A 12,921-nucleotide genomic window follows, 5' to 3' on the forward strand; every position below is an offset into this window, starting at 1 on the left:
AAAAAAAAATAAATAAAACATAGGTACTAAATGCCTCTCATAATTTTGGAGTATAAAGATTAATAACTCAGGCCAAAATGAAAAAAGGAGAATAAATAATATAATACGTATGTTGTAAGTAATGCATATTAATTGCAAAAATGGAATTATCAAAAGTCCTAGCCCAATTGATAAAAAAAAAAAAAAAAACTATCAGTCTATCCAACCAGACTTTGACCTAAAGTGAGAACAAGAAAAAAAAACTATCTGCTAAAACTCTGCAGTAAATATTTTATCTAATAAAGACAATGTTAAATTTTGGTAAAAGTATATATGAAAACAAACATAATATCCAAAAATATGAATATTAAAATAAAGATATGTATAATAAGTATTACATAGTAATAAAGAAGAAAATATTTTCACTATTCTACTTTTTTCCTTCTCATAGGTTCGTAGATTAGTACTAGGCTAACTGCACATGTAAGCCATTCTATGCCTAGCTAATTACCTCATATGAGAATCAAACCCTGAACCTTTTGTCTGAAGATAACGCCCTTACCCATTATGCTAACCTCCCATCCCATTTTTTCTCTTCCCCCTTCCCCCTCTAAACAAAAAATATATACCATGTAATGCCAGTAAACCAAATAGCTAATACTTTGCCTCAAATGTGCTGGTCAATTATCATAAATGTTATTTAAGTGTATGTATAATCTTTTTATTTTAGTGGGGAGTCAGTACAACTAAATGTCTATCTATGCTGAGTTAAACACATGCACTACCAGTATTAATTGAGGAATATCTTGTTGCTTCTAGCTTGGCTATGGTAATACTTATATTTTTTAAAGAAAATTGTTGTTTTTACATTGGCTGCTCATTACTATGATAATATATCCTTGTTACTACTAAATCAACTTAAACAGCTAATACTATCTACATGTCCTTGTTACTGTTAGATCAACTTGTAATTTCATCAACAGCTAATACTATTTACATTTTGTTTAGTGTATTATACTAATTATTGACAATATTATGCATATTTAGTGTCATCTAGCCATAACATATCAAATCTTGTGCCACCTTTTTTAATTACTGCTGTGAAAATGTGTTTATGATAGCCTAGAGGCAATTATAGTATAGAATCCAGAATTACCAACACATACAGATAATAATATCATTTTGTTTAGGTTAATCTCACTTCTGTTTAATTATGTGAATTTTAACTATTTAGCCAGCATTCTGTTGAATAGAAATACAACTGGTTAGTGTCAGCATTAAAGAAGATAGTGGAGAATGTGAAGGAAGGAAGGAAGGAGTGATGTATAAACTGAAAAAATAAACTGAGTAGTGCATAAACAACAGAGTATAGTAATTGTATTGCCAGATTATTATTAAATAGGAAACAGTGTTTAAATATATATTCAAGTGAATACAGGATATAATTCACCCTTATCATCTAGAAACATTCATCATTAAAGAAGATATGTAAAGAAAGAAATGAAAACAGTTATGATTAATTGATAACTAAATTTCACCATCAGAAATGAAAAATTGCTACAACCAAATATATAGCTGTAAAATTAAAGAAAAGTGTAATAAGTTAATATACATGAATAAGACAAATTAACAAGCCATACCTTTTTCCTCCCTCTTCTTCTCATCTCTCCTTTTCCATTCTTAAAGAAGCATGCAAATATAATGAAAGCTAATACAAATTTATGCAAAGAGAATGAAGTTATTAAATATTTTCATATAAATAATGTAAAAACACCTATAAAATGATCATATGTTAAATAACCATGACTTTGTTTCAACTCATACATCCTTCATCTATAGAAGAACCAAAGATTTGTGTAACAATTGTTCATGTATAAAATCAACAGCAGAGCATGTGTGGCAATCATTCATGGTGGAAATAAAACAAGAAATCACTAAACAAAGCCAAGGATAAATCAATAGCTGAAAACACTCACTTAAATTAATATATTTATATAGTGAAATTAATTAAATCAAAGTTAGTTGAAACTACTAACTTAAACAAGCCAGTAAAAACATGATTATAAAAACAAGACCCTCCTGTAAATTTAATATTTCTGGGATCCAAGTATTTAGGAATGAAATTAAATCCTCAAATTCAGTTTTTTTTTCTGGAAGACCAAAAGTCCTTCTGTTATATCTCCTTTCTCTATTTTCAAAGTCATCTATATTTTGTTTATAAGCCACATATTTTGTTTCAGTAAAAATTCCATTTGAAATTATTTTCTTTTAGCCTCCCATCTATGCTCTTTAGGACATTCTCCGTGTCAGATATTTTAGTTTGTTGTTGTAATAGTGCTTTAAAAACTTCAGTTTGTTTAAGACAGTTCTCTCTCAGATTTTTAAATTCATATGGAAGCCATCTGTTTTCAAGGATAATTCTTGAAGTAGAAGTAACAAGTCCTCAGAGAAATGTCAGTATGAAAATGCTTAGAATTGCTTATCTTCATTCAGTAGTTCAGTCTCTGAGTAAAATCGACAGGAACATTTTTATATAATTCCATGAAAATCAATATTTGAATGATCAAAGATTGTAGTATTTTTAAATAAAATACTTATTTTCTTGTATTTAAGTCTTATTCTGCAGAGCTCTAAAAAAGATGTTATCATTAGTTAGCCATCTTGGCTCTGCTCCCATACATTTCTTCTTTGCTGGCATCCAGGCAGTGTACTTACTAGCCAGTAACTGAATGTTACTAAAACATGAAGAGTTACTGGGCTTTATCTATCAGTTTCTTTTTTTACACTGGGAGGGGTGAAATTAAGCTGTTGCTCAGTATGCAGCCATCTTGGAAATGAAGATATAATTGCACAAACTTAAACAGAGATTTGACAGATTTTAGAACATCTGGCAATCATCAAGAAATGATGTTTCGGAACATACCAATTTGTCCAGGGATATCTTCAGGGCAGGGTCAGATAGGAATAGCTATGAGATTTAAGATGGCAGTGGAAGGTTAGGGTGGTGGGGATGGAAGGTTTAAATTAGGAGGTTTTGGAGGAAATGAAGTAAGTGCAAGGAGGGGCTTAACTGCTTTTGTGTGAATGGAATTGGATAAGGGATCAGATTTTGGTGTGAAATTGCTACTGGGAAGTACTACATCCATGATGTCCAGTAGGTACAGGAGCCAACAGGTAGGCCTTGGTTAAATAAAGGATAATGGTTGGCACAGGTGTTGTAAGTCTTGTGAAAATTATGCATTCAGGCACCTAAGCAGTGAGACATTTCTCTGTGGTACATTTGGTTGAGGACACACAGCTGAAGTGACATTCAACTTCAGGGAAATATAACAGTGGCTTATTCCCTGTGGGCAAAGAAAAGAATGCTGTGCTATGCCCACAACATCAATAACCAAATGCACAGGGAATAAATAATGTCCATGACCCCAATGCAACATGAGCCAGAAGGTAGTATGGCAGGCATCAACAGCAGACTGGCCACTGGACATGTCAGTGGCACTAAAAATTTAGTGCACAACAGGCAATGCCTTTATAACCAGTGTGTGTGGACCAATTCTCTCTTCACAATCTCTAAGGAACATTACCAGAAATGCATACTGGAGCATAAATATGACTACAGTAGCATGCAAGATTTCCTCCATGCTGTAGAACACTTCTACATGCTGTAGTTATATAAGCATGTATTGTGCAGTGAGAACAGCACTCATTACTTCTTCTGTCCCCATGCACTTAGTTATTAAAGCTGTAGGCATGGCAGTATGTGTTTCCTTTTGTCCATAGGAAATTCACAGCAGCCATATTTCTCTGCATCTGAATGTCACTTCAGCCATTTGTCCCCAACCAAATGTACCACAGGGAAATTTTCCGCTGCCTACGTGCCTGAACCTAAAAATAGGTATATACCTATGTTTATGTATGTGCATGTGTATACAAAAAAATTGTTTTGGTAAAGGTAGCTAGTGTTCAGAGGTGAGTGGTGGGATGATTGGACTGGATCACCATTCTCACTGGGGGAGGGTGAACACATAAAATTGATGCAGTAAAGAGGGGTCTGCATGTGATTGTATCTTCTGAGAATGACTGGTTGAGTGAAGAAGGTGGCTTTTCTATGGCAGTGAGTGGCGCTACTACATGCATGTTTTCAATCTGAAATCTGTTGTAAGTTTGGTAATGTTAAGGGAGCTTATACAATTGTAGATTCCATAATCTGCTGTATTTGCAGGAAGTATGGAATGGCTTAGTTTCTTCTTTGCCCAATTATTGTCCCCACCATAGTTATATAATGTGGGATGTTTGCAAAGTGCATGTTAGAAGCAGTGCTTCAGTATTTCGTCATAGCCTGAATGACCAAAATGCTCTAGGGGTATGTTCTGTGGAAGACATATAGCTCTTAACCTTCCATCTTTAAGATGAGGAATACTGCCTCTCATAATGTGGATCAAATAGGCAAAAATGTGGAACATTTACTAATGGCATATTAATAATGTTAACTAAGAAGCTCATAGGATGGTTAAAATGTGATATTTTTACTTATACAATAGTCCTTTAATAAGATAACATGAATCTGTTCTATTTATCATTGATATCAGTTAAATGGCTAACACTGAATGGGTGACAGACTCTTTCAATATGTAACTTTGAGGAAGATGAACTTTTTAAGACCCAAGATGAGGAATGTTCCTCGAACTGAGGTAGACTTGAGAGGTATGGGTATGTTAAGGATGCATTTTACTCTGTTCTTTTAAACATCTTCAGCTTCATTGCCAGTACATGTTGCTATTGGAGTCACTTGTAGAACAAAGAAGCACATGTGAGAAGCTATCAATGCCACACCATCTAACAGATAAATATCTATTTATTTATTTTATTGGTGGAGATATTCTTGTAATGCTTGATTACAGAAAATGCTCCTAGGACTGTTTCTATGAAGTAAGTTAACTTTTCCCATATTTTGAACTTTGCATTTGATTTTGTACAGCAATCAAGAGGCAGTGTTTAGTCATAACATACTCGAGTTGGTAGTTCACCTTAGATGCTGCGTTTAATAGGTGTAATTTAAATGTTTAGGTTCAGTTACTGCTGTTTGTGTCATAAGACCATGCTTGTTGCAGTATGTTCCCTTGCTGGCTGAGAATGGACTTGCTGAGAAATAAGGTGTCGCCATGTTATTGGGGATAGAGTGTAGTGGATGTACAGTTGATGAACAAGGTAGGCCCTTGGCAGTGCCTAATATTGTCATTAAGAAGTTTTGGTTTTATGTGTGTGCAGAAGATTTATATTTTTCTTTTCTTTTGCATATGGGGACACACAGACTTTGCATCAATTGGTAGCCTGAAAGAAGGGGACTTGAAAGGTGATGGTTGCTGCTGCTATGGTGAATGTGCTGGCCACTGGGGTGGTGCACAATGAGGTCACAGGTAATCCTATGTTATTAGGTGCTCAATTAGACACGTCAGAGTTGGTGTGATGTGGGACTAGTGTGGGGACAGGTGAGGATGAGGTATGTCAGGGGCAAGGTGAAGTAGGTTTTGGGTTTGTTTATAGGATGTTTGGGGTCATCCACAGGTTAGGTAGAGTCACGACAGCATGAGGTAGGGTTGGACTTTGTAGGCATGGTAATTGGGTTTAAGTTTTACTTTGACAAGGCTATGCTGATAGATTGCTTGGTGTCCTGTGCTATTTTGAGAGTTTAGCACTGTTCTTCATTGGATTTGGCAGCAATGGGTGGGCAGTCTGAAGGAGGTTCTTTTTCTGGATGATGTTTTAAGAGTAGGTGAAGGATTTGACAGAGCATTGCAAGGTATGCGTGTGTTTTGAGGATGTGTGAGGAACTGGGTTCATTGTCTAGGCAGAAGTTTGAAGGTCCAAGCAAGGCATTGCTTTTCTAGGATTTCTAGTGGATGTAGGCCATGGTTTGCTTGGTTCCCAGATGCAAAGACAACACATTTGTAAGGAAAAAAATTGATGGGTGAAATTAAAGGATAAGGGTGGATTAGGGATGCCATGTAGCTCTTTGGGCTCCTGAATTTTGCATGTCAGGCAGACCACCTAGCTTGTTTCTTTATGGGTTCATGTTTTTTTTCTTTTTTTTTTGTCATGATATGGCCTTTTGGCCAATATATTGGGTTGTTCAAGGGGCTTTGCTATTATTTACAGATGTAGCAGAAAGTATTGGGAATGGGGGTATATTTTGGGGGGAATGGTATTTGAATTACTAGCTAGAGGGACAGAATGATGCTTGGAGGAGGATGTTATTGTTTGGAATTAGTTTCAGTTTTAGCTGGTAGTGAAGGTCTAGCAGAGGTTGGGGGAAAAGGGTTAATTTTCATGTGGACAGTAGGCAGTGGTACAAGCCAATGGTGTTGCCAGGTGAGGTGTGTCAAGTTGGCTTGGAATGATCAGATGTGTGGTACAGGAATTCTGGGCAGCTTTTAATAGGAAGGTGCATAGTAGGGCATTGCAAGATTTAGTTACATTTTGTGTTGCTACTACAGAGAAGGAAAGAGTTTGGTGGGAAGGATTGCTGAAATAGGTAAGGCAGTTCAGTCTGTCAAGGTGTATTTAGCTGGGATTAGTATAGTTGTACAGTTGGCAGTTACATGACTTTACAAAATGTTCGACTGTGGTATTATGTTGAAGGATTGGAATAGGGTTGATAGTGTGAAGACTGCTAGACGATGGCTATTGACAAGACATTTGAAGGGTTTGTTGTGGGGATTTGCTTTGGTAAATGGAGATATATTTGACTATACTTGGTGTAATGTTTGCTTTATGGATGCATTATGGATCAGTTAGGGTGTCAGAGTTCTTTGGGTTGTTAGTTTGGTGGAATTTTCATTTTTCTTCTTCTGTGTGTATTTGCTTGGGTAGATCTAAAATGGATTAGTTGGAAAGGCAGGCAGCTATTATTAGGATAGGACAGGAATGAGTGGTTGTGTCCAAGGGGTTGGGTTTAGATGTTGCTGTGGTCTTCATGTTGGGAGTCCTTTGGACTTTATTTTGCTCTGTAATCTGTTTGGGTATATGATGAGGAGATCTTTTCGGTGTGTTCTTGTTCCAAGAGAGAGATGTTGCCCATTTACTTTTTGTGCATTGGTAGGGTATTGTATCTAGCAAGGGAAGGCATATTTATTGAAGTCATTAAGATGGTGTGTGTGTGTGTGTGGGGGTTGGTCATCAAGTGCTTTCTTGTTCTACAGTAGATAATTGGGTATGGTGATTGGTTAAAGTAAATTTCCTAGGAAAGGAAATTTAATTTTCATCATGCTTATATCCACTGGGCAGCAAAAGGGGACTGCAGTTAGGGCATATGGCCTGTAATTGGGTTTGCACTGTTTTAAGTGGCATTGATCTCCTTTCCATCCTGGTAGTACATTTGGCAGATAATAATCTGGGCATAATTCTGAAGCCACAGATGGTAGTTAGGATAAGTGAGGATCTGTTTGTTTTAAGAGGTTATACCCAATTATCTGTACTGTGTAGTTGGAAGTAGTACCATGGTTATTTTGGCTGTGGATAAGACTCATTGTTTTGTTACTTTTAGGCTTCTTAGGCAACTGGCTGCTTTGGGTAGTTATGTGGTAGGCCATTCGGATGGCTATGGCAGGGATCCATTTTGGTTCAGAGAGGATGGATTACACCTGAATGATTTTAGTTTGGACTTTTTCAGTGTACACTTAGGTTTGTTTGGAGGCTTCACTGAAGGTTTTGGAGTGACTGAGGGGGAACAGCCTGTGTCAGGCTCATTGACAGAGAAAATGGGCAGACTTGCCCCTCTTCTATTCTCCCTCTAGTGTTGGATGTTTAATTCAATTATGGGATGCTGCTTGATAAGTAAATAAGTGACTGGAGGTGTGGACGCTGGCTGATACATAAGTTAGTGAGCAGAGGTGAGGACGCTGCTCCATAAGTAAAAATAGACAAGTGGTGGTGACAATGCTGCTTATTTGGTTAGGGTGAGCAGGCTTATGATGCCCTAGTAAATGGCTATATGGCTGTTCATGCTATGATCAATAAATTAAAATATTTTTCAATAAGGTTATGTTTATGGAAGTTTAATAAAGGTTGCCAAATACCATTTGGTGTGGTGTATTTATTGAAGGGGAATGGGACAAGTGTAATACCTGTAGAAACAATGAAAAGCAGGGCCAATGTCAGTTGTGTGTATGGACTGGATACATGACATGAAGATGAATTAAAAGAATGCAGTAAAACTATATAGAACAAAATTAGTCAAGAAAAAAAATCCCTCATAACTTGGGTAAGAATGATTTGCACAAATGCATCAGATAAAATAGGAAACCTGCACTAACCATTGCAGATAGAGGGAACCTGGAAATGGACTTAAAAAGTAGATTCATAGATTATATAATGTGATATGAAAGGCTCACTTTATTTACCTTACAGCAGAGATACTACAGAGGAAATGCTTTGTTAGTATAGGGGGTATTCAAAGATCCAGAACACATGCATTATTAGGTCTAGTTACATACTTGAGTTCAGTAACTCACAAAAATCAAACTTATTTTTTTTCTGAACCAACTAAGGTGTTTGTATTTTTTACCCAGCAGATGTCAACAATGTAGAATAAGCTACCAGACTGGATTTTGCAGTTCATAAATTACAAAAAAAAAAAAAAAAAAAAAAACTTTAATAAATTATTTGTTGTTAAATCGCTAATTTGGTATATGACCCAGGATTAAGAGGATTAGTGTTACATGATGACCCTCATTCCTGAGCACTTCCACAGAACTTATGAATTTATCAAATTAATTTGAGGAATAACAGATTATTTGCAGTTCTAAAAGAAAAAAAAAATAGCACATTTAGCTTCCCTAAATCTACAGCAAATTTATCATTGCATTTTAAGGTATTATGATCTGTGTTGCAATCCAAGTGTTTAAAAGAAAAAAATGTGAAAATGTGATACCAAACTGCAATTTGGTATGAGACAAAAGTTGGAATGATGGACAACAGTGGCTTTACAAGCGGGGATAAAGTAAATTGATCAATAACATAATGATGAACTTTAAAGAAAAATCTAGTTATTGTTCTCTAAGTAAAAGCATGCAGACATACTAAAAAGAAAAAAAAATATTATAGCATGTTAAGGGATTGTTAGATGGGGGTAACAAAAGACTTTGACAGTAATTCCACAACATGGAAAAAGATAGGAGCTTTTAGATAAACAAAAAACAGAGAAAATTAAGCCCTCTTTCAAAATATTCCTATCTTAGATGGTTGCTTTGTTTCATATTAAGCCTTATGTTCTTATCTGCTTCTTAAAACAAGAATGCAAACAGACAAAACTATGACTAGCCACTGGCTATCTGATTGCTTTCTTCCATCTACCCATCCTTTAGCCCACATGCCCACTACCTACTCTAGGCCAAACTCAGTGGCACAAAAGTTCCCTGACTTTGTTAACTCAAATGCCCTGGAACAAATTGTTCAAATCCTGACAAGAGGAACAAATATACAAGATCTGGACCTCAGTAACATGTCATATAGATGCACTGCCGCAACTCTAGGGCCCTCATTAGTTAAATATGACCAGATATCAGTCACCTTCAAGCTGCCAGCACTAACAACAGAACTCACAATGGGCAAACTCAGACTAAAAAACTGCACCAAGGCAAACTATACCCTCCTAGGGGTAGGTATAAATGCATTCCAAGCCCCACCCCAAGCTAGAAGTGGTAACTATACCAAAGCCTACACTAAAGCCCTATACAATCACTTACATAAGTCTATATACCCGGCTGTTCCAGAGAGAATAAAAGCCAGAGCTCCAAGTAAAAACAAGTCATCCTGGTGGGCATCCAGCATCTACAAACTTTGCAACAAACACAAAATGCTGCTGTCCAAGAAAACCAAGGAGAGGCCCAACAATGGAAAACAACCTTTATCAGCCTCAACAGGCAAATAAGACAACAGATCAAATCCTCTAAGTACATGTTTGGGAAAAAACAAGCTAATACAGCCAAGGATAACCATAAGGCATTTTACAGCTATGTGCCTAAAAGGTAGGACCCAAGCATGTGCTGTACTTGTGACTAACAATATCACACACACTGACCCCCGCAGTGATAGCAAACCTGATAGTGGATAGATCTGGTGAAATTTCACTCCCTTATCCCCTCTAAACCCATCACAAACCTTTCCCAACTTCACCCTCCCAACCATACATATCTGAAGAGCAGGTCATTCAAGCCTTGCTGAAGGCAAAAAACACAGCCTCTATGGGACCAGACAGCATCAAAGGTTGTCTTCTAAACAAGCTAAAAACATGAACTAGCATCACCATTAAGTACCCTGTTCAATAATAGCCCAATCACAAGCTTTGTTCCTGCAGAATGGAGAACAGCAACAGCTATTCCCCTCCACAAAGGTGACCTAGCAACAGTCCTGGGTAATTATAGACTCATAAGTCTGACCAGGCTCATAAGGCCATGGAATGCATCATAATGGACCTCATTAATAAAGACATAGGCAACATCCAAACCCTGGAACCAACCCGATTCGGCTTCATCAAGAGCAGATCCTGCCTGCTAAACCTGGTGGATTTCTTTGAGAATGTGACCAGGACCATTGATGAGAGCAAATCTGTGCATACAGCATACCTCGACTTGGCAAAGGCTTTGACACAATCCCACACTCAGACATTACCAATAAACTTAGCAAATGGAATGCAAACACCTTTGATGTAAGATGGGTTGCCAACTGGCTAACAAACTGGGCACACACTACCATTGTGGGTGACTCCACATCGGTCAGCAGACCTGTTACCAGTGGGGTGCCACAGTGGTCAGTGCTGGGCCCCCAACTGTTTGGTATATACTTCTCAAAAGTCCAGGCAAAAACTAAGGGGTTATGGATAACCATGTTTTTGTATGACTGCAAACTAGGTGCAATTACTGAATCCCCAAATGATGTCAGCATACTTCAGTAGGGTCTTACACAGTCCAATGACTGGTGTTATTAGTCACAGTCTGAAATTGAATGCAAAGAAATGCATTATCATAACCTTCAGCAAAACAATGTCCCTTCACACTATCAAATCAACAACAATACCCTAAGTACCTACAAAGTGGTAAAGGATCTGGGATCACAAGTTGACTATGACCTTAACTTTGACTACCATGTGTTTACTATAGTAAGGAAGGCTTTCTGTGTAGCACACTTGATTAGTAAAGGCATTGCCTCTAGAGCAAAAGAGGTTATAATCCCTCTATATTCATCACTAATCAGGCCCATAATTGAGTATAATGCCCCTTTTGGCATGTACTGCACAAACCATCTGCAGAAATTGGAGAGACCTCAGAGGTTTCCAATAGAGAAGATCAAGGGACTCCAGCACATGCCTTACACAGACCGACTAAAGTCCCTGTCACTATACTCTGTATCATATAGACTTCTTAGAGGAGACTTATGCCTGGCTTACAGTGCAATCTCTGACCAAAACCTAATGAATTTGCTGCACATCTGTAAATCAAACAGGACTAGAGCAATCCATTCCAGGGGTCTAAGTATGACTTGGGACTTGAATACGACATGCTGGAGAGACAGAATAGTTTCCCAGCAACTGACATGTCTTTGGTTTAGGCTATCATTTCATGTAAAACAGGGCACCTCTATGACACTGTTCAAAAGAAACCTGTACAAGTGGATGGTGCTCTATGAATTCTTACCAGAGATAGCACCCACAGTCCTCTAGAACATGGGCAGTCATTACTAAATACAATATTGGGTATTGACTAGAGTGTCTGTGGTATTACATTGGAATGAAATGGCTAGGCTTGAAATGACCTCTGGGTCTATAGCCTAGTAAATTCCTATGATCCTATGATTACTCAGTCTGTAAGTGCAATATGTGCATAGAAATACAGTAGAATATTGTATTAACAGAAACAACAGTTGCCTTAATACATATCACTGTAAAATCCATAAAGCAAAAAAAAAAAAAAAAAAGCAAAATTAATTCTAGAAATATATGAGCCCTGGCATTAAAGTTGTACATTGCGTGTTTATTCTAGGGATATGGGTTACAAAATAAATGTTAGTCATTTATTCCATAGCTGCAAATTCTCTTCTCTGTTAAGGTGTTAATGGTGCTCCATGAATTCTTACCAGAGATAGCAACCACAGTCCTCTAGAACATGGGCAGTCATTACTAAATACAATATTGGGTATTGACTAGAGTGTCTGTGGTATTACATTGGAATGAAATGGCTAGGCTTGAAATGACCTCTGGGTCTATAGCCTAGTAAACTCCTATGATCCTATGATTACTCAGTCTGTAAGTGCAATATGTGCATAGAAATACAGTACAATATTGTATTAACAGAAACAACAGATGCCTTAATACATATCACTGTAAAATCCATAAAGCAAAAAAAAAAAGCAAAATTAATTCTAGAAATATATGAGCCCTGGCATTAAAGTTGTACATTGTGTGTTTATTCTAGGGATATGGGTTACAAAATAAATGTTAGTCATTTATTCCATAGCTGCAATTTCTCTTCGCTGTTAAGGTGTTATAAAATTGCATTCTTTCCCTCTTTCTCTCTCTCTCTCTCTCTCTCTCTGTGTCCCTGTCCATTAAAAATATATGACAGATCAAAGAATTACTGCTACAATGTACAAGGGAATGAAGTAAAATTATTTCTGACAAAGAGAGGAGTACGTGATTTTTTTCATGTTTTTATATTTTTGTCCAGCAAGTAGTTAGCATAAGAAATCTAATATATAAGAATCATTACTGAAGAGGCAAACATCAGAGCAAAGCATAACTATCATATTATAAACAGATTTATGTTGAAATTGAAAGAAAACAACATAGAAAAGCTTACATGCTTACATTTGGTTTAAGCAAGATAAGCAATAATCATGTAGCAGGCGAAAAACCTATGTTCTGATCTGATTAGATTTTATTCTTTTTTT

Source organism: Protopterus annectens, chromosome 7.part0 (assembly GCF_019279795.1).
Source record: "Protopterus annectens isolate FY-2018-M chromosome 7.part0, PAN1.0, whole genome shotgun sequence".
NCBI lineage: Eukaryota > Metazoa > Chordata > Ceratodontiformes > Protopteridae > Protopterus > Protopterus annectens.